Below are 20,925 nucleotides of genomic sequence, written 5' to 3' on the forward strand. Positions count from 1 at the left end.
AAAGTCCGATCCAAAACCGGATCTAATAGTCCCCCATCAAAGCCGCAAACATCGAACATAAGGAGGAGGAAAAACAAAGAATAGCATTCAGCAGAGCGCCCAAGAACAACACAGGACACGCTGGAGGAAGGAAAAATTGTGGCAAGAGCCATATATTTGGGAAATTTGTTGAAGATGAGAGGCCAACGATAAAACCCTAGCAGAGCGGTTAGGTTGGTAAGAAAGTTAAGTTATTCAGAGATAAGATTAATTTCCAACATTAATCACTTTTCTTTTTCTTTGTATCCAATTTTCTTTTTCTGTTAATGATTTTTGGAAGCAGATTTAGTGCATAGATCTCTCTCTCTCCATTTTTTTTTTTCAGTAGTTATTTTTTAATTTTAAGAAATCGATGATTAATAGTAGTAGCTTAGTAGTATACAGAAAATTCCCGCTAAATAAAATAGAGAGACCGTATGAGTTTGAGCACAGAAAGCAACGGGAACGGATCTAATCCTCTTCGTTGGGTCTAGCAAAGGCGCGATCTCTAGTCGTTGAGCGAGGTCCTAGGGTGAGGCAAGAGAGGCCGGCAGTGTCGTAGCTAGAAATTTCATTTAGGAGGGTCTAAAGTTTTACTGTTAATTCAGGGAAAACTAGTGACTGGAGAAGAAGTAGCTGTGAAGAAGCTTTCAAAATCTTCAAGGCAGGGCGTGTCAGAGTTCAAGAATGAATTAATCCTCATATATGAACTTCAACACACAAACCTTGTTCAGCTTTTTGGATTTTGCCTTCATGATGAAGAGAGGATGTTGATACACTACTAGAGAAAACCCATTTAGGGACAAAAATTTTTGGGACGGACTAATTTTTCGTCCCCCAAACACATAATTAGGGACAAATTTTTTGATTTTGTCCCTAAAAGTTTTGTGTTTCAAAATTCTCCACTCAATGCTATTAGAGACAAATAAATTTCAATTGGGGACAAAAAATATTTGTCCCAAAATTTAATTGGGGATGAAATGTAATTTCATCTCCTTTTTTTTTTTTTTGGTAAATAATTGATTAAAATTTGAGAGGGAATTACACCAAATTTCAAAATTTTGACAAAAAGAAATAGGGGTGAAATTTTTTTGCCCCTATTTCTATTGGCAGTATTTTTGTTTTATATAACATAGAACATATATGAAACGGAAGATTCAACTTTGTACCAAACTCATAAGACAAGACAACGCAACTCGACAAGCTGAGAGGAAAAAAAAAGAAAAAAAGGAAAATAGAAGAAGATAATATCTAAGAGATTTCGATCCTAATTCCTTTATTACCTCTAATCTCTAATTTTACTTGTTTACCCTTCTAAATTAATGTGGTTTTCATAGTATATGTATGAGGGGTACTTATGTAAAAAAGTTATTTTTATTATATGTATGATTATCTATTTATTATTTTTTCATAATTATATTTATCATATGTAATTTATTTTTAATTAAAATTTTAACTAATATATCCTAGCGTACCGCATACCATAAAGGCCGGCGTACCACTTACCCAACCTAGGCGCCAACCTCTTTCTAATCAAAGTTGTTCATACAGTTGAAGTATTAGCGCGTATGTATATGCATAAGATTTTTTGAAACATGACTCCATCAAGTTTGTTTTCTTTTGTTAAAATTGCTCCATCATGAATTCTCCTTACCTGGAGTTCGTCTTGAGGGAATTTCTTCTCACCTGGATTCGACTCCTCACTCAGATTTTTATCGAAGGGAATGCTCCTCACCCAGATTCGCTTTGAGGAGATTTCTCCTCACACAGATTTGTATTTAGGGAATTACTTCTCACCTGGATTTGCCTTGAGAGGATTTATTCTCATCCAGATTAGCCTTAAGGAGATTTCTGTTCACTCAAATATGCCTTAAGAGGTTTAATGATATTTTTTGTTTTTAAATTCGAAAAGCATTTTATATTGAATATAATTTCTTATTGAAACCAACTCAGGTGACTTGATTGGCCTAGATATCTGTTGCAATCTTTTCCATCCGATTTTCAACCACACGACTATGAGATGGGCGTAAGGTTTAGGGGTTTAATGATGTTTTGTGTTTTTCAATTCGGAAAATATTTTATATATTGAATTTAATTTCTTATTGAAATCAATTGAAGTGACTTGATTGGCTTAGATATTTGTTGCAATATTTTCCATCCCATTTTCAACCACACGACTATGAGAGGAACATAAGGTACTTAATTTAATAATTCATTATATATATATTTCAAGATTTTTTAATTAAAAAATAAATAGTAAATAACTATGTTGTAAATTAAGTGCCTCCAATTAGTTGATTTTCTTTTTTATACGAATCTGTTTTTTTTCTCCCCATTATTTTACATAGGTATAGTCTTTTGCTGCAATACTACTCCTCTGTTTATGGGTTGTAGGGTGCAGCAGACTGGCCTTCGTGTGTCTTTGGGTTCTCCCTTCTCCCAACACAAAGTTGCAGACCCATTATTCATCGCAAACCAATCTCTCTCCCTCTCGCTTTGAAGCTTCTTCTTCTCTGCTTCACGTTCGTTCGCTTCCCGAAGATTCTACGATTCGTTTTCCGTTTCTGTTTTCAGGTTCGTTCTCTCCCTCTCTCTCTCTCCGATTCGTTTTCCATTGATTTAAAGCTTTGTTTCATTCAATTTTTGATTTAATTCTCGATTAAAGCTCTGGGTCGTTGGCGTTCATGTTTCTGACCCAGTTTTGTTTTTCTGTGTTTCTTCAGTGTCTAGAAGTTTATGGTTTTCTGAATTTGACGGTGAGTTCCCAGGTTAACCAATCACTAGAGGATCAATATATAGTTGCATTTGCATTATTAGATTATATAATCAATGATCATGATGCTACTAAGTCTGAGGCAGAAGGACCAAGTCCATAAAATGCATTTACATTATTAGATTATATAATCATGCACTTTCTGTTCTAGAGAATAAGGATTTTGCTTGAGAAATTTCTGATCAATCCATGTTCATTTGCTTTTCCATTTTTGTGCAGTGTTGTTTCCGAAGTAAGTTCTGTACAAAGTTTGAGGTATTTAAATTGATGAATAAATTACGATATGAAAAGGAGAAATACAATGCCACACTTGTAGCTGCTTGTTTAATAGCCACAACACTTTATATATATCTTCTGGAACCGTACCCTTTGAATATATTTGTGTCTAGCTTATAGTATTTTTGTGAATCCTGAGCTGAAAATCATTATCCTGGGCCAATAAAATCATAGATATAATATTATAGTTTCATGAGGTGCAAAATTTATGTCCATATTTGTGACTTTAGTCTAAGAGTCTAATTTAGTGATGTTTTCAATTCAATTCATTATCTTCTTTGGCTTTAGATCAAAGGGACCGTCTATATATAGGCCACTATATCTTCTGTCTTCAAAGATATCGATGACTATGGACTGTTTTGGTCTTTGCATGAGTGTTGTATTAAAATTTTTGTTTTCGTGTACAGAAAAATTGCAAGATCTGCTGGAGTAACGTGATAACAAAGCACATCCAAGCCATTTTGAACTCTTTGTACTCATTTTTACTGGGACTTGACTAGAGATTGGGAGTTGAGGTATGTGAATCTTTTTCATTACATATAAAATTCCTAGAAAATAATTATTGAACATTGTTGATACCCTTGATGTTATCATACTTGAGGTGTTTGATTTACTTGATAAAACTATAAAACTAACCAAATATTACATGAATAAAACTCTAAAACAGACCAAGTCTTCCTTTTCTTTGTTATTGTTATTTTTTAGTGCTCATTTATAGGGTAGTCTATCTTTGCAGACAAAAGGTTATATTATTGTATTGCAGATTTAATCAGCACTTCTCGTCATTGATTTCTTACCAAAATCACAATTGCTTCTTGTCTCTGTTTCTTACTAAATATCCACTTTCATAGAATTGGATTAATCAATGTCACATGCTGTGGAAATTCTGCATGTCTTTTTTTTATTTTTTTAACATGGTTCAAATTTCAAGTTGATATTGATTTTCATTCTTGATATTTACTATAAAGATATTTTTTATTTAGCTTACTTTATGGATTTTCATTCTTGATATTAACTTTTGGTGTTTGATTTTTGTTACATTGTGTAGTTGGATGAATATGTGGCTAGGAGCATGAAGATTAATTATGTAGTCGGCTCCTACCTTGATCCCCTTACCGTTAAAGTAAACCCTTTCTTATTTGGCCTTATGGGTCTGACCACATGTTTTTTCTCATGTTTGTTTGATTGTCTTTAGTTGCTTAACTCAAGTTTAAACCATTGGCATCTTGTGTCTATTTTTGCTTTGATAAGTATTCATGGTGTTGTTTGGTACTGAAAACTAACTTTTGTTTAATTTGATGTTTTGCACTAATTAAATAATGTTTTATGTTCATCATGAACCCATTTTTGTAAAATGTCAATCATGTTTCCTTATCAAATCCTATTTACTCATTTCAGTATTTCTTATCAAGGTCCACCATATATATTTTCATTTTATCACTTTCATGCATTTTGTTGGGGTCAGCAATGTTTTACGATTAAGGCTTTTGGTGCAGGTATACTGATCGGACACATGTTCAAGGACAGTCACCATATGCCTCTGGTTCTCCATCAAAAGCCGTCTGCATTTCTGATATTACTTAGTTATAGATATTATTTCTAGTTGAAGACTTATGAAGCATATTATGAAAGTGCTTCATTTGTTCATGTTAGTTGGATTTGAAAAAAGAGTTGATGTTAGGGCTCTGTTCATTACTATAAGGAAAATGCTTTGGATCCCAAAATTCTATACAAAAAAAACCATCCCAAATGACATGGCATTGACTACATCAACCCTAATAAACCTCAAAATATTCAAGCTGTCATTTTTTTTTGGACCAAATACTGTTTAGTCCTTGAACTTTTGCCCTAAAAACACTTCAGTCCTTGCCCTTCTAATTTCACAAGTTTAGTCCTTATACTTCAAAATTTCAGACCAATAGGTCCTTTTCGTTACTTTCCGTCTAAAAACACAGTTAAATTGCTGACGTGGTAGTCATTTTGAGGCAAAATGTCTATCTTACCCTCACTTCCTTTTTTTAATTATTATTTTTTGAAATTTATTCTTTTCTCTTTTTTTAATATTTAATTTATTCTTTTTTTTTCCTTTCTTTCTTTTTATCTCATCTGCTCTCTCTCTCTCCTCCAGAAACCTCCGCACAATCCTCTCCGTCTCCAACCCGAAGGAGCGTCCGAGCTAAAACCTTTCAAGATTTTTAGAAAATCTGGCGACCCAGAGCCACCTACCTAGCGACCCAGAGCCACCAAACCAACCTGACTCGCTGGTGGTGCACCCATCACAACTTCAACCCTTTCGCCTATCCCATCGATTCCAGCAGCTCCGACGGTGACTTCTTCTCTGATGCCGCCTCCGATTCTGACTATGACGTCAGCTGCTTCATCAACGATCTCTTCGACCGACGCGCCTTTTCTGATCATATCCCCCAGCGATTGCGTCCTCGTGTCGGGTTCCGATCCTTTCGTGACTGAACTGGAGATCGAAGGTGATGACGGCAATGATCTCGGGTCAAATTCCAATTTGGGGCTAGGGTTTGGTGCAACTTCAAATTCTCAGGGCTCCGGCTCTAAATTCGGTGACTTTCTAGCACCACAAGGGCTTCAGATTTTGTTGGGTAGGAGTTCAATTTGGATTCTGATAATGATGAGTTAATTCGAAAGCAATCAGGTCAGCAAGTGTATCCAGTCTATTTGGGATAGTATTTTCATGGAGGAGCAGAGAAATGCGTATGAGAATTGGATTGGATGGATTTGTAGAAGGGTTGATTCAAATGAAGGAAATGAGATTTGAGAGATGGCTATTGGAGAAGTGGGGAATTAAGGTTTTGGGCGGCGGAGCTATGGCGTTGGTGATGACGGTAGGGATTGGGACATGCAGCTGTTTGGCCTGGGATTGAGATTTGTTGGTACTGGGATTTTTGAAGAAGGTTTTGAGCAGGGTTTAGATGGAGCTCATGGGTTGTTGATGGAATCGTTTTGGTTTTCTTTTCTTTTTGCCTAATCGATCTGGGTTTGGGAGAAGAATTGTTGCAGTTTTTTTTTTTCCTTTCTTATTTGGATTTGGTTCAAGAACATGTAAAATTTCTGGGTTTTGATGGTTGGGAGGTGGTTGTTCGGAGAGAGAAGAGGTTGGGAGTTTTGGAGAGAGGGTAAGAAGAAACCTAAAAATAGAGAAAAATTAAAAATTAAACAAAAAACAGAGAAAAAAAATTAAATTGAGGGAAAAAAAAAAGTGAGGGTATAATTGACTTTTTGCAGCGGAAGGAGTGCCATGTCAGCAATTTAACTGTGTTTTTGGACGGAGAGTAACGGAAATGACCTATTTGTCTGAAATTTTGAAGTACAAGGACTAAACGTGTGAAATTAGAAGGCCAGGGACTGAAGTGTTTTTAGGGCAAAAGTTCAAGGACTAAACAGTATTTAGTCATTTTTTTTTTATATATTTAGAATATGTATTTAAATTAGTTTATTATTTATCTCTAAGATATTAAAAAACGGAAGAAGAAAAATGCGGTGAAGTTAATCAATCCAACAAGTGCGCAAACTCATGTCTTGATAAACCCTAAAAAAATGCAAAACTCATCCTCCATATATCGCAGCCATGCTATCCACAACCAGTAAATTCTTTGTTTCTATTGTTAAAAAAAAGAAGAAGAAGAAAAAAAGAAGAAGTAAATTTGTTGTTCTCTCTTTAATTTCTTGAACCAATCCAGTGGATTCAAAACAAGTTGGCTAAATTAACTTCTGTACTGATTTGTATCTTTCTTAATCTTTTATTAAGAGCTAAGTCACAGTTTTTCATGATAATCCTTTGTGATTATGATTTACAAAGCCAATTTATACCTTGTGGTTGCTATATTCATAATCATCTTCTTTATTTTAGATTTTCATACGCAAGACCTTTTATTTATTCAAATCCTAGATGATTTTTCGTCTCTTGGGTTCCAAATTTTGGTGCAGCATGAGATGAGGATGATGATGATCAATTTTTGGGATTGCAGGGAAACATTATTTTTCTCATTTAATATAATATTAAATAATTGCATATATAATGGAAACTATATAAATGAAAATTAATTGACATAATTACATGTTGGAAATAACTATGAATGAGGTGGCAATGCCACATCATTTGGGATTGAAATTTGGTATAATATTTTGGTGTCTCTAGCACTACTCTTATCCATAATAAATTCAAATTTTTTGTAAAAGAAAAATTCTATTTATATAATTGATGACAGCCCTTAGATTTGTTGCCTAATATAATTCAATAATTTATTAAAAATTAAAATTAAATTTAAAAATAATTTAAAATTTGAGAATAAAAGGAGACGAAGTGAGTTTCGTCCCCTATTTGTCTAATTGGAGCCATTAAATTTGAAAAAAAATTTAAAATTTGAAAATAAAAGGAGGTGGAATGAGTTCGTCCCCTATTCCTCTGATTGGCACCAATTTATTTTATTTTCCCTCCATTCTCTCAATGCTCAATGAGAATGGGGGATGAAATTTCATTGAATAGGGGACAATTTTTATTTCTTCTCCAAATACATTAGGAGACGGAATTTATCGGTTGTTGCCTTAAACAATTTGGGACGAGATTTAGGAGACGACTTTAGCCGCAAAACGGTTCCGTCTTAAATTTTTTTGGAGGACGAATTCTCTCTATTAGAACAAAATAATTTTGTCTCTAAATGGGTTTTCTCTAATAGTGATATATGAGTACATCCCAAACAAAAGTTTGGACTACTACTTATTTGGTTAGCAAAACTAAACTTAGTACTTGGTTTCATTTGTTCTTAGCTAGAAATGCATGTTCATATTTTTTTGTTCTTTAATTTTTAATCAACTCCCTATGTTGGACAGATTCAACAAGAGGCATGTTCCTTGACTGGAAGAAGCGTTTCAATATAATTGAAGGAGTTGCTCAAGGATTAATTTACTTGCACAAATACTCAAGATTGAGGGTGATTCATAGAGATTTAAAAGCTAGTAATGTCCTGCTTGATGAAAATATGAACCCTAAAATTTCCGACTTTGGTATGACAAAAATCTTCACGCATAATGAAATGGAAGCAAATAATAGTAGGATTGTAGGAACCTGGTAATATTTATTCTTATTTATCACATATATGTTTAATTAGTTTTATTTTGGTAGCAAAGCATGAAATTTTGTAGATCGATCATTGATAATTTATAATTAACTTACCAATGTTTTGGTTTGTTGCAATGGTTACATGCCTCCGGAGTATGCCAGAGAGGGAATTTTTTCTCTAAAAACTGACGTCTACAGTTTTGGAGTATTACTGCTTGAGATCATAAGTGGGAGGAAAAGCAATAGCTTCTACAATGATGACCATGTGCTCAATATACTAGGATATGTATGTATGTCAAACAAATCTAAGTTCTTAAAGTACTAGGTGTTAGATCTGTACCTGATAATTATTTTGTATGAACATCCTTGCAGGCATGGAGATTATGGAAAGTCGGTACATGGATAGAACTAATGGATCCAACATTAGGCGATTCATGTAATAGGAATCAATTTCTAAGATGTGTCCATGTTGGTCTACTATGCGTTGAGGAAAATGGAGAGGATCGGCCGACTCTGTTAGCTAGAAGTGATACACACATTGATGAATGAAGGTATGGCACTACAAGCACCTACAAAGCCAGCATTTTGCATAGAAAGAATAGCGGTCATGACCGGTGATATGGGAGGTGGTACGGGATTAGAAATCGAATCTTTGAATGGTTTGTCCATTTCAGAATTCACTGGACTTTAGTTGAAGATACTAAATTTGTGTTTGCTTGTAGCCATGTACTAATAATATGCTGGAAAACAAAAAGAAAGTTTTGCTAACTCTTTTTTCCAAGGTTAGGAGAAGAACGTGCCCCACGCGCGCAGAAGGAAAGGAAAAACCCGGAGGTTGTTCGTTCTCTCCTGGCCGAACGCTACCAGCGATCCTACAGTTGCGTTCCTGCCCGGGAAGGGATGTCGTTGCTGGTTCGTGGCTGGCCCTCAGAGCAGGGATGTGCTCTAGGGGAGGAGGGTGGGCTCTTGACTATGGATTGGGCAGATCGTTCTCGATTTGTCCCTCTCGGATCGAGGGAGACTGCGGTTGTGGGGCTGCGGCAAATTGTTTTTGACCAGCAGTGGGAGATGGCGTCATCGAACAGGCAATATGGGTTATGGTGGATGCGAGCAAATAGCAGCAGAGGGGATCCCCGTTGGGATCTGTTTCTGTTGTGGTTCTGGATCTGGTTGCGATTGTCAACTAGCTGTAGAATCTATATGCATATTGGCAAGGTGGAGTGGAGGGGTGGTGTTGATGGTGCTTGCCGGTAGCGGGAATGGTTTTCTGCATTGGTTGATTACTGCAGGGGGAAGTGGGTGCTAGGCCGGGCCCCTGTTTGTGGGCCTTGCTGGTGTGGCATGGTTTCCAATTGTTCTGGTTTTAGTTGTTTTTTAATTAGGGTTTTCTATTTGGTTTGTTTAGATTTAATAAGTTCCTACTCTTCTGAGCTAGGGTTGGTTTCCTACTCTGTTGAGTTAGGAGTTGGTCTAGGTGTTCTGCCATGTAAATGGTGTCATTCCCAAGGACGAGGATGATTTTGTTCAACTCTGGTTTACGTTTGTTGTCAATTTGCTGGTAAGCGATTCTTTACACGTGGTCTAGTACCTTCAGACATGGTGTTGAAGAGGACGCTTCCTTCTTGGCGGTTGATTACAAGGTTTTACTAGAATTTTCGGGTTCAAACGCTCAAAGTAGCTTGAAAATGGGCGTTTGGTGGTTAGAGTTTGGGCCCTTTGGCCTAATGGTCTCAGTAACCGCGGTTTCCTTAGGGTTTTGGTTAATGTCCCCCCCCCCATTGTAAGCTTTATTAATTAATGGATAATTTCTATTCTCAAAAAATAATATGTTGGAAAACTAGTTTGATTTCGAATGTTAGTCACTAAACATGCAACAACGTACATTCCAAATGTTCTTGATTATGGTGACCAAGTGTTAGTCATTGATTTGTTTTTCTGTCCAAATCTTAGTCACTGATTTGTTGTTCTGTCCAAACGTACTAATAATTCTATTCCAACGTACCTATACATCAACATGACTAGGTACGTTGACTATGGTGAAGTTAGACTGGATAATACTACATGTACAATACCCACCTTGGGAGCGTCTCTCTCTAAAAGTTAGAGAGGGAAAACAAATCTGAAACTAGTTTCCCCTCCCCCTCCACTCCTGCCTAGATCTTGATCTATCCGGATCCAGATAAAAGGCTTGAGGGTTGGGGGCGGCCTCCTCATTCGGGCTCTGTCCCGGTTTTCCTTGTTTCTTTACTTGTTTGTCTACGTTTTTTTTTTTCTTTCTCTTTCATTACATCCTTTTCAATCTGTTTTCTCTGAACCATGGGGCCAAATTCCTTGCTACTCTCCATCCATAACCATCTCTATATCTCCCCCACCTTTGGTTTTGCTTCCCTCCTTACCTGGTTTCTTGTTGGCATCGTCTCTCTTGGAAAATGGCTGCAAATCTTCTCCTATTCCTTCTCAATTAGCAGTTTTTCCCCCTTTGGGACTACTAAAAATACTAGGCTGCTAGCTCGATCCGGATCTCCTCCGAGGAGTCCCCGGACGGGAACCTGGACGACGAGGAGTTCTCTCCTTGGTTGGCATCTTGCTGGGAGATCCCCAGTTTGGCGTTTCGCTGGGTCACCCGATTTACGTTCGTGCAAGTACTGAGATAGAGATTTAGATCTGCTAGCTAGAGATCTTTGGAGCTTCGATTTCAATTTCTGAATGATCATCATGGAGCTTGGCTGCTGCTTCTCACTGTTGTTTACGGCGAGTCTCGGTGGCTGTTTGAACCCAAAATGAGCATTTTGGCCTGACAAGGCGTGTCTTGGAGAAATTAAGCTAATGTTAGTGGCTCAAGCTATATATTGTCGACAAGTTCGAAATATATTATTTAGAGGCTAAATAAAGCCTACTTGCAGAATTATGGAAGATTATGCGAGCTGCAAGAAAAGGAAATGAAGGAAGCATGGAAATGAAAAGTCAACTTTAGCACATTTTCCTACTTCGGCTAGGAGAAACCGAGCTAAACAAGGAAGGAGGACGGAAGACTAACCAAACGAAATCCAAATGAGCTAAAACTCTCCAGATTAATTCTAGACATCCCAAGGATCATTTCTTATGAAGAGTACCAGAGCTAGTTTTGAGTGAAAAGCCTTCAAACAATCAGTCTAATTTTCTGCAGAAGCAAAACTGGAAAACTGGACCTGTAAGGAGTCCAGCAGCATTTTCGGCCCAACCATATGGAATTAAGCTCTGAAATCTCACCACAATGATCTACACTCATGAAGGATCATTTGATATGAAGAAGTCGGATGCCCATTATGATTTCTTGGTGGAGATCTAACTGAAGGAATAAAGCAGCAAAAAGTGACTCAAACCTAACAAATTCCATTAGTGTTTAAATGCTTAAACCTGACAATTCCATTAGGTGGTGTTTGTTATATGGGATTGGACTGTCTTATTTATTAGAATAAGAGTTATCCTATGTTTGGCTGAAACAAGGACTCACTTAAATGAGACTATCCAGTCTCCGAATTTGCCTTCGCACCTTCTTACATAGTCTCCCCAAATTTCACCGGACTATGCAAGCAACGCTCTCGTTCTTCGCTTCTCGTCCCTCACTCGCATCTTTTGCTTCGGTCTCCTTCAACTAGACCAGGTTCAGTTTCTCTTCTTACTCGATCATACTCCCTTTCTTGCGTTAATCATTGTTCACTCTTTCCTTCAATCCCCTCTACCTTCTTCTTCTTCTTCTATCTCTTTGGTGTCTGGGTAGCTTGATCTGCTAAGATTTTGATCAATTTGTTGTCTGAGTAGCTTGACCTGGTAAGAATTGTGATCAATTTCACATTTTTGCTCTGCTTTTTTTTTTTTTTTTTTTTTTTTTTTTTTTTTTTTCTGGGAGTAAGAAATATTTTTTGTTCAAAGGCACTCACTAGAAATTTGAGTTCTTGCATGCAATCCGATTACCACAAATTTGAGTTGGGTTCCTAGTCAGTGGCAATAAAGACATCTGATTTAGATTATGAGAAGAAATAAGAAAAGAGAGTCGGAGTACAGAACCATTGAAGCAAGAGCTGGACAAAGAAGACATATTTGTGAATTTGAGTTTGATTTTGATTTTTGCTTTTGTTATTTGAGATTTGATCTAATGTTTGTGGTAAATTGTTCAAACTAGTTGTGGTGTTACGTAATAAAGTTTGGGAGAGTAGAGAGGGAGATTGGGGGATTGGTTGCCTTGCCAAACCATATGTTTTGTTTTCAAAAATTTTAGATAAGTTGAGATCTGTCTCTATGTTTTTTGGATAGTTCATCAAGGCTTGGTTAATCCTTAATCGATCAGTTGGTTCTTTTTTCTTTTTCTACTCCACCAATCATTCTCCTGGTGTTCTTTCCTGTGTTGTTCTTTCTTATTAAGAGTTCGTTCTTCTGTTGTACTCCTACGGAGCACCAAACATGGATCAAGATTAGTTTAGCATAAGCCAGGCTTGAGAAGTCCAGGACTCTCATAGAAATTAAGGTAAGGCATGGTAGTCCCGTGAAACAAACATGCAATTAGTGTTTAAGCGCTCAAACCTAACCCATCATGATTTGTTTAAGCCCAACCACTATGGGTTGGTAGCCTATATATAGAGGCTACAACAAGTAACAATTCACAACACAATTCATCAATCAATCTCTAAGATTATCCAAGCCTCTCTAGAGCAACCCCTCTCAAGACCAACCCCTCTCTTTCTCTTACCGGTGATCACACTCCAGTCCTAGTCTTCTCAAGAGCCGACTGTCAGTGCCACCAAACCCTCTATCAAAGTGCTTCGATCCTAGTCTCCTTAGGAGCTGACTGTAGTACCTCGACCACAACGGTTACGGAACTAGCCAAGCAAGGGTAACGCCCTCGCAAACCAACCAAGCTAAAGTTTTAGCAAGTTCTCTCTACTTCCCGGTGATTTCGCTCTGATTAACCTATAACGTTGAGTATTGACTTGGTGACACAAGACAAAGTCCTCACCACGAGGCACAGAAGACCCCCACGACGAGGTTGGTGCTCTCCTCGTCTACAGTCGTTCAAAAGAAGTCAGGTCAAGGGACACCCCCCGACGACCACATCTGAACGGTGCTAGCACACCCGCGCAGAAAAGAGACTGTTGACCAGCTGCAACAAAACTGGAGCCAAACAACGGCATTTGGTTTTCATGATGGGTTGGCGTGTGTGGGCTGGTCTTGTTTGTTGGCCCACTATTTGGGCCCCTGTTTGTTGTTTCATGGTTTATAGTGTTAGGTTTACTTTTGTAGCTCTTTCTGGAGCTTGTCCAGTATGGACTTTGTACCCTTTATGGGCTGTTGCCTCTTAATCTTATAGCACGTTTACTTACTTGGAATGGAAAATAATCATGAATCGGAGACAAGTGGAATGGGAGAAGAAAGGAATCGGTATTGATTCCGGAGGAATGATTCCTAAACCCATCTCCCCCCTTCGTAATCGAATTCCTGAGTATTCAGGAATCGATTCCTGATAAGGAGGTGGAACCTACATCAATTCCGATTCCTTCATGTGTTAGTAAACGCAGGAATTCTTTTACCTGGAATCTGATTCCTTTATGTGTTAGTAAACGCATGAATGTTTTTACCCTGTAATTATTCCCTTTCCTTCCAAGTAAGTAAACGTGCCCTTAATGCAACTTTTCTTTTGATAAAAAAAAAGACTATGATGAAGTAATGGCAGAATAACAATAGAATTAACAGTTATTCATACATCGAACTAGACTGAGTTGACTATAATAATTTTTCATGATGAAGTAATGACAAAATAACAAAAAAATATGGAGATGATTACGGTGGGTTTAACACTTGAGACTAATCGTAAAACATTTCTCTCCAGTGCAAGCTCCATTCAATATTAAATCCTTCATGGGAGGTTCTTGTCTGAGAGTCTGATATGTGGTTACTAAGCTAATACATTTACAAGAGTGATTTGGCCTCAAATTGTTTCATTCACGGAGATTATAAAATATCCAATTTTCTTTATAAAGTTCAAGTCCCTGCACTCTCTAGCTCATACTATTGGTATCATATGTACCAAGTAACCATTCAATTTAAGTTTCATGATCAATTATTCAATTGATTTATTGTTCTTAATTTTGTGCGATTTTTTTGAATAGGAATTGATTTCATTAATAATCAAGCCATGAAAACAGGCCAGAGTCTAACAGAACTTACATAAGATAACCCGGAACAAACCGGATAAACTCTAGTTAAGCCACAACTAAACTCATTAAAATCTAAAGGGACGTTCGCTAGAAAGCAAGCCTAAACAAGCAAGAACAACCTCGCTATTCTAAGGAAAAATCATTCGTCTAATTCCTTTACATTTGTTTTGATGATTAATTCCTATACATATGGAAAGTTAAATTTCTCTCTCTCAATACATATAGAAAGCTAATTAATCACAATAACTATGGAAGAATCAAATTAATCACAGTATTGGATTTAATTACTTGACTTGACTTTCCTCAACATAATCTTACACCGAAAAGTCATTAGATTCCTTCATGATAGATCAAAATGTAAACCAGATCGAATCATAAAAAAAAAATAATAATAATAATAAAAAAAGGAATGTAAACAGTAAACCAGAAAACAATTCCCTACGATTCTGATTCAGAATCTTAATTTAGAGTTGTAAACAAAACTTCAAATAATAATAATGAATCGTTGAGAATAGTCTTAATAAATCATGTGCAGAGGAAAGAAAAAGACCTTTTTTTGTTTTTTTTTTTTTTGGATTTTTCAATTGTCTCTCTTAAATTACACATTTAACAAATGAACTCTCAATATTACACCACCACCGTAGCAGTTAACTTAATCCCAAACCTACGTGTGTTGTACTGTTATTTGGAGCGAGACCCAGTTCCCCAAAGAGATCAATCCGTTGACTTGGTGGAAGACGTGACGCGAGGCCTCCATAGGTATGGACTGTATGGTCCACTGCCGACGTCCACAAAGGTACAGTACCCTGATTCCATGGCTGAGCAAACCAACAGACCCAGAATCAAAGATTAAAACTTTAGCTAAAATGATCGAAATTAGAAGCCCAGAAGCGAAAGGTGAAATATGGGTTTACCTTGAAAAATCGATTGGGGGAGTTTTGGGGATTTTCGAGGTGGATCACATGGTCGATTGGTTTCAATTGGGGCTGCTGGGATTTGAGGTTTCTCAAGTTGGCATTTTTTCAATTGGGTAAAACCCGCGGGTAATATACCCACCCAACAACCAAAATGGGTATTACCCATGATACTCATTACCCAGTTTATATTTCGCGGATATTTCCATACCCACCCATTAGGTAAATGGGTACCCAATTACCCATCATCTGATTTCTTGATTTCTAATCTTAATTAAGAAAAAGAAAATTGTTGTTGTTTTTTTTTTTTTGTACAATTTTTCGGAGTCATCGACTTCGTCGGCTCCGGCATTATCCACATGGTCGGAGGCATCGCCAGCCTCTGGAAAGCTTATATCTAAGGTCCGAGAATCGTCGTTTTGGACACTTTTCTTCTCTGGTTCGGGTGGTACAGGTTCAACCCGGAGGTGAAGCACCGGACGTTCACGGCGGAGGAGGATGAGAGAATCGCTGCGGAGCATTCCAAGTACTCGTCCATGGCGGAAGACGGCTTCATCGGTGGCGGAGACTGTTCGATCGAGGAGCATCATCACCACCACCTCAGGCCGGAGAAGAAATCGGCGACGGTTTCGGTGTTTGGTAGCGGATACAGTCCAACGAGCCCATCCGAATCTGACGTCACCGACTCCAGCGTGGTGCTTGCAGTCTCGTCGGTGCAGGTGTTCAGGCCAATGGCAAGAGCAGTGTTGAGGATGGAGTGGCCGCCGATATAAGCTTCCCAAAGGCCGGCGATGCCTCCGACCATGTGGATAATGCCGGAGCCGACGAAGTCGATGACTCTGGAAAATTGTAAAAAAAAAAAAAAAAAAATTCTGCAGGAAGTTTGGATAAAAGAAGAGAAAAGTTTAATAAGTTACATGGGTATGGATACCCGCGGATATACCCATACCTGAGTGGGTATCTAATAGACTAATACCCATTACCCATTTATCCATGAGTAATTTATTGCTACCCATACCAGAATATTTTTACCCAAATAAAACGGGTACCCGTAAATACTCATACCCGTGGGTTTTAATTAATGCCATCCCTAGAGGTTTCTGAGGATGAAAGAAGCTGGCGATTGTGGCCGACAGGAAGACCAGGATGAATCCAAGGTACCATATTGTATGATATATGACCCATACAACCCATTCATCAGGGTGAATAGGGTGAAAGTCAAATCAGCCCATCGAGGTGAAAGTGAAACCCAATACTGGCTAGGCCCTTCGCATTTTCTTCCGTCTTGTTCCTGTCATTATAATTTTACCCACCTAGTCTCGAGCACGATTCAGGAGTGATTATGACATGTAACATACATATATGGTGAGAGCAATGCTTGGTAATCATGACCAGATAAATCATCATGTAAAGAAGATTTCATTTTTGAGACAGGGAGCGAACATGTACACCTGATTGGCTGAATCAATTGCACCCTTTGATAAAATAGCATTGCATTGTTATGCAAATCTTTAGCCGAATTAAAAAATTTCATTCATAATCTTGATATATCATTATGAATATGAACGTTTCAGGTTGGACATATTTGGTTCATATAATAATTTGATCTAATTTGGTATATAACAATTATCAATTTAGTTGAAAATTTGTATAAATTATCTATTCGGATATTTAAAAATTGAACCATCAAAATACTGATATGTAATTGAAAAGTAGGTCTTACAAGCAATTCCGGAAAATAGACCCAAAAAAAAAAAAAAAAACAAACAAAAACTGTTTTAGGGAATCAGAAATTGAGAGGTAATCGCTGTGTCTTCTCATTGATAATAGGGGCCTCTTTATATAGAGGATTACAATGCATAGAGTTAGAATCATACAAGGAAAGATAATCTCTAGATTCTTCTAATTAAACCCTATTACCACTAGGTCAAGTAACCTAGAGTTTGGGCCAAACACAAATAGAGATATCCTTAAACACTCCCCCTTGTGTTGTCCAAACGCGGTGCTTCTCGCGTTGCCTCGTTAAAAACCTTGCCGAGTAACAAAAACCCAGTGGGACAAAAATAACCTCGGTCGAAGGGGAAAAAGAGCACAACACACCCTTCACATTTCGAGGTGAACATGTAGACATCTCCCCCTGATGTTTGCGCCTCCCCCTGATGACTACGATCATGGGAGTTCAGATAATTTCCGCAAGCCAATTCTTGCCACATGTTTCTCGATCGTGGATTTGGGCAATGACTTAGTAAACAAGTCTGCCTCACTGTCCTCAGATTGAACCTAGTTCACTTTGATCTCGAGGAGAGTCTGTTGTTGCTGATTATGCTTGGTGTTATCGCTTTTGATGTAGCCTAGCCTCATTTGTTCAAAACAAGCAGCATTATCCTAAATGCTCGTAGGCTCATCTGTGTTAGACTTCAAACCACAATTGTTCGAACATGCGTAATTATGGATCCAATCCATATATACTCACGAACCACTTCGTGAAGAGCAATGATCTCTGCATTGTTCGAAGATATAGCGACTAGGGTCTATTCTATAGACCTCCAAGATGTCACGGTCTTTTCCCATGGTGAACACTTACCCGGATTGAGAATGACCTTTGTGTGGGTCAGAGAGATACCCAATATCAGCAAAACCTTCCAAAACACTTATGTCGCTTTGGGATGGGGATAGTGGACGCAGGCCAGTGTTGGCGGCGTACCTGGTGTGTGACGGGTCCAAATCCATCATCTCTTTGTAGGGATAGAATAAGCCCATATCAATCATACATCTCAAGTCTCGAAAGATATCTTTACACCAATCCAATGGCGTTGCGTTGGCGCAGAGCTATATCTAGCTAACAAGTTCATTGTAAACGAGATGTCCGGTCTTGTGCAGTTAGCTAAGTACAATAATGCGCCTATTGTACTCAAGCAAGACACTTCTGCCTCTAGCACATCTTCATTATCATCCTTCGAATGAAGAGGATCCTTTTCAGGATCAGGACTACGAACGATCAAGGGGGTGCTTAAAGGTTTGACCTTGTTAAATGCCTAAGCATCTATCAACACGGTGCTCAAGTTCCAAACCGAGACATAATCGTGTTCTCCCAAAATCCTTCATCTCAAACTCGGACTTCAAGTGTTCAGCGGTTTCCCTTAACTCTTTAAGGGATTCTAATGAAGATCATGTCCAACATGAACCGCGATAGAATCCAAAACTTGTTATAGAAACGCGTGGGCATATCCCTTCCCAATCAAGTAGTCACTTTAGTGAGCGTTTCAATCTTATTGTAAACGCGCCCCGTGGTCTAGAGCCTCCTGACTTGGGTAAATGAAGTTCACTATGAACCTTCATGTATATTCCGTATCTAGATCCCTATAGAGATACGTAGTGACCACATTTGTAAGCTGCATGTTTAGTTATTCGGAAACTACCAAACTGACAAGGTAGTGGAGTACAATGACATCCATTACGAGAGAATATGTCTCATCGTAGTCGATTCCAGGGCGTTTTGTGAGAAGCCTTGCGCCATAAGGCGAGATTGCCATCTCTTTTTCTCATCACGCTTTCTAACGAAGACCCATTAGTCAATAGGTTTTATGTCAGAAGGTGTTGGCATTACTGGCTCAGAAAACCTTCCTCTTCATTAGAGAATCCATCTTAACCTGGATCGCATCTTTCCATTTAGTCCAAATTTCTCTCCGTTGGCATTCATTCATCAACGGAGCGTGGTTCGATATCATTAGACTCAATAAACTCATGCGTAATGAAATGCGCAACTACATCATCAATTATGATGGAGTTTCTATCCCACGTCTCATGTACACTAGTGTAAGTTTCATAGAGCTCTATATTCTCAGGAATAGGTTTTGACGTTGAGGCGTCCCCCAACGATAACCATAACCTGGAAGATTCTCATGAGACGGATTTTGAGTGTCGATGATTCAAGGATTGGTTTGTGCCAATGTATCATTCGAACCCACGGGCCTCCCATGCATCATAGCTGGGGCCATGGCCTATAACGCCAGAGTGCCACTCTCTTTGGCGTTGGCGCCATGCCTACCTTCGTGTAGGGTGGCGTTACGTCCTCTCGTAGGGACGTCCTTCCTTGCAGGCATGTTTGCAGCATATTTGTGTGATCTCGTCACTTTAATAGGGATCAAGATGAGACATAATGGGGACATACCATGACAATTCTTGTCGTTCCTGTTGAACATCTGTGTTCTTATCTCCCCCGAACGACGGGAAGACTGTTTCATCATAGTGACATCCGCAAGTCTAGCTGTAAGGAGATCGCCTTGCAAGGGCATTAAGTGGCGGACGATTATGGGAGTCTCAAATCCAACTGAGTTACCCATTCGTCTATAAGGACCTATCATAGTGCGTTATGGCGGCACAATGGGCACATAAATGGCTCACTCTAATGTGCGTAAGTACAAAATACTTATACCCAGTCACTAGCTGTAACGCATAGGTACATTGAGTGGCGGTAGGTCGTAGACGAATTAGCATAGCTACATGCGATATTGCAGCACCCCAAGCGGATATAAGGAGATTGGTGCGCATTACCAATGTCCGGATTACCATCGTAGTTGTTTCCGCAAGACCATTTGGGTGTGGACATGAGAATATGATGTCCAACATCAGTCTCAATGCAATAACCATCGAGAGTCTTCGATGTAAACTCACTAGCATAGTCAAATCCAATTGACTGAATATGATGATTCGGGGAGTGAGCCAGTTGTCATATGATATGTGCTAGGAGTGTAGCATAAGTAGCATGACAAGTGGAAAATGGCACAACACGTGACCAGCGTGTTTGCGTGTCAACCAACATCATGAGATATTTAAACGTCCGCAAGCTGGTTGAATCATTCCATAGAATCCCTATGGATTAGATGTAAGAATATAATGAGTATTTTCATATCCTTTCCGTAGGACGGTCTCAGTCCTAATTTCCTGAAGGAACTAGCTTTGCAAAATGAGCAAGAGGCCTTAGAAGCAACCAATGAGGATTTTGGTTTGGCCTGAGCGTCTGTAGCGCTATTAGAAGCAAAAAGTGTGACTACATCTCCCATCATGGCGTTGGAGCCATGGAAATTAGCATGTATGGCGTCATGGCCACTAGGAGGAACAACCATGGCGTTATGCTCATGGTTGGCGCCTTTTATGGCGTCATCAGATTCTTGCTTCGTTTGCTCAAAAGGATGGATGTCCGTGTGAAGTCTTTAGTAGACGGATCATCATGTCATGACTAGGATGATCTATCCTGTCGTGACAAAGCCAATATGTGTCTAAATCCAAGAGATCTTCTCTCATAGCTTTATTGGATTTAATAGCTCGAATAGTGACATAGAGTCCACTAGAGAGACACATAAACTTCTCTAAGATGCGCCTTTGCTCGCAATCGTTAGAGGTATTGCAAAGGAACTCATCTCCGTTCTCTACATGTGTTTTCGCATGGAATCCGTTGGCTATTCATAGGACAATTTGCCCTAAGAGCGTAAAGAGTTTCTGTGACAGTAATCAAGGTGCCATTTGGCAATGGGAACTTGGGCTATTCCATGTCCTCGAATTAATATTGATGGCCTAGCCATCGTAGTCACAAAGTAATATGCTCAGAATTAAAATTGAGTCATAATGAAAATGAAAAGAACTCGAAATTTTATTCATAAGCCA

The 20,925-nt window shown here is 38.5% G+C and overlaps 2 long non-coding RNA genes across 3 annotated transcripts; both read left to right on the top strand.

Annotated features, from left to right (window-relative positions):
• Positions 1-2,434: 2,434 nt before the first annotated feature.
• On the top strand, positions 2,435-4,722 carry LOC112202797. Of its 2 annotated transcripts, XR_005799068.1 has the most exons (5): positions 2,435-2,592; positions 2,742-2,774; positions 3,475-3,582; positions 4,116-4,190; positions 4,564-4,722. It is a non-coding gene; the product is annotated as an uncharacterized LOC112202797 (long non-coding RNA). The 2 variants fall into 2 exon arrangements; XR_005799069.1 differs by lacking the exons at positions 2,435-2,592; positions 2,742-2,774 and adding an exon at positions 2,856-3,046.
• Positions 4,723-7,775: 3,053 nt separating this feature from the next.
• On the top strand, positions 7,776-8,664 carry LOC112203354. Its single transcript, XR_005799070.1, has 3 exons — positions 7,776-7,821; positions 7,928-8,442; positions 8,529-8,664. It is a non-coding gene; the product is annotated as an uncharacterized LOC112203354 (long non-coding RNA).
• The last annotated feature ends 12,261 nt before the right edge of the window (positions 8,665-20,925 follow it).

The sequence above is a fragment of the Rosa chinensis genome, chromosome 5 (assembly GCF_002994745.2).
Source record: "Rosa chinensis cultivar Old Blush chromosome 5, RchiOBHm-V2, whole genome shotgun sequence".
In the NCBI taxonomy this organism is placed as follows: Eukaryota; Viridiplantae; Streptophyta; class Magnoliopsida; order Rosales; family Rosaceae; genus Rosa; species Rosa chinensis.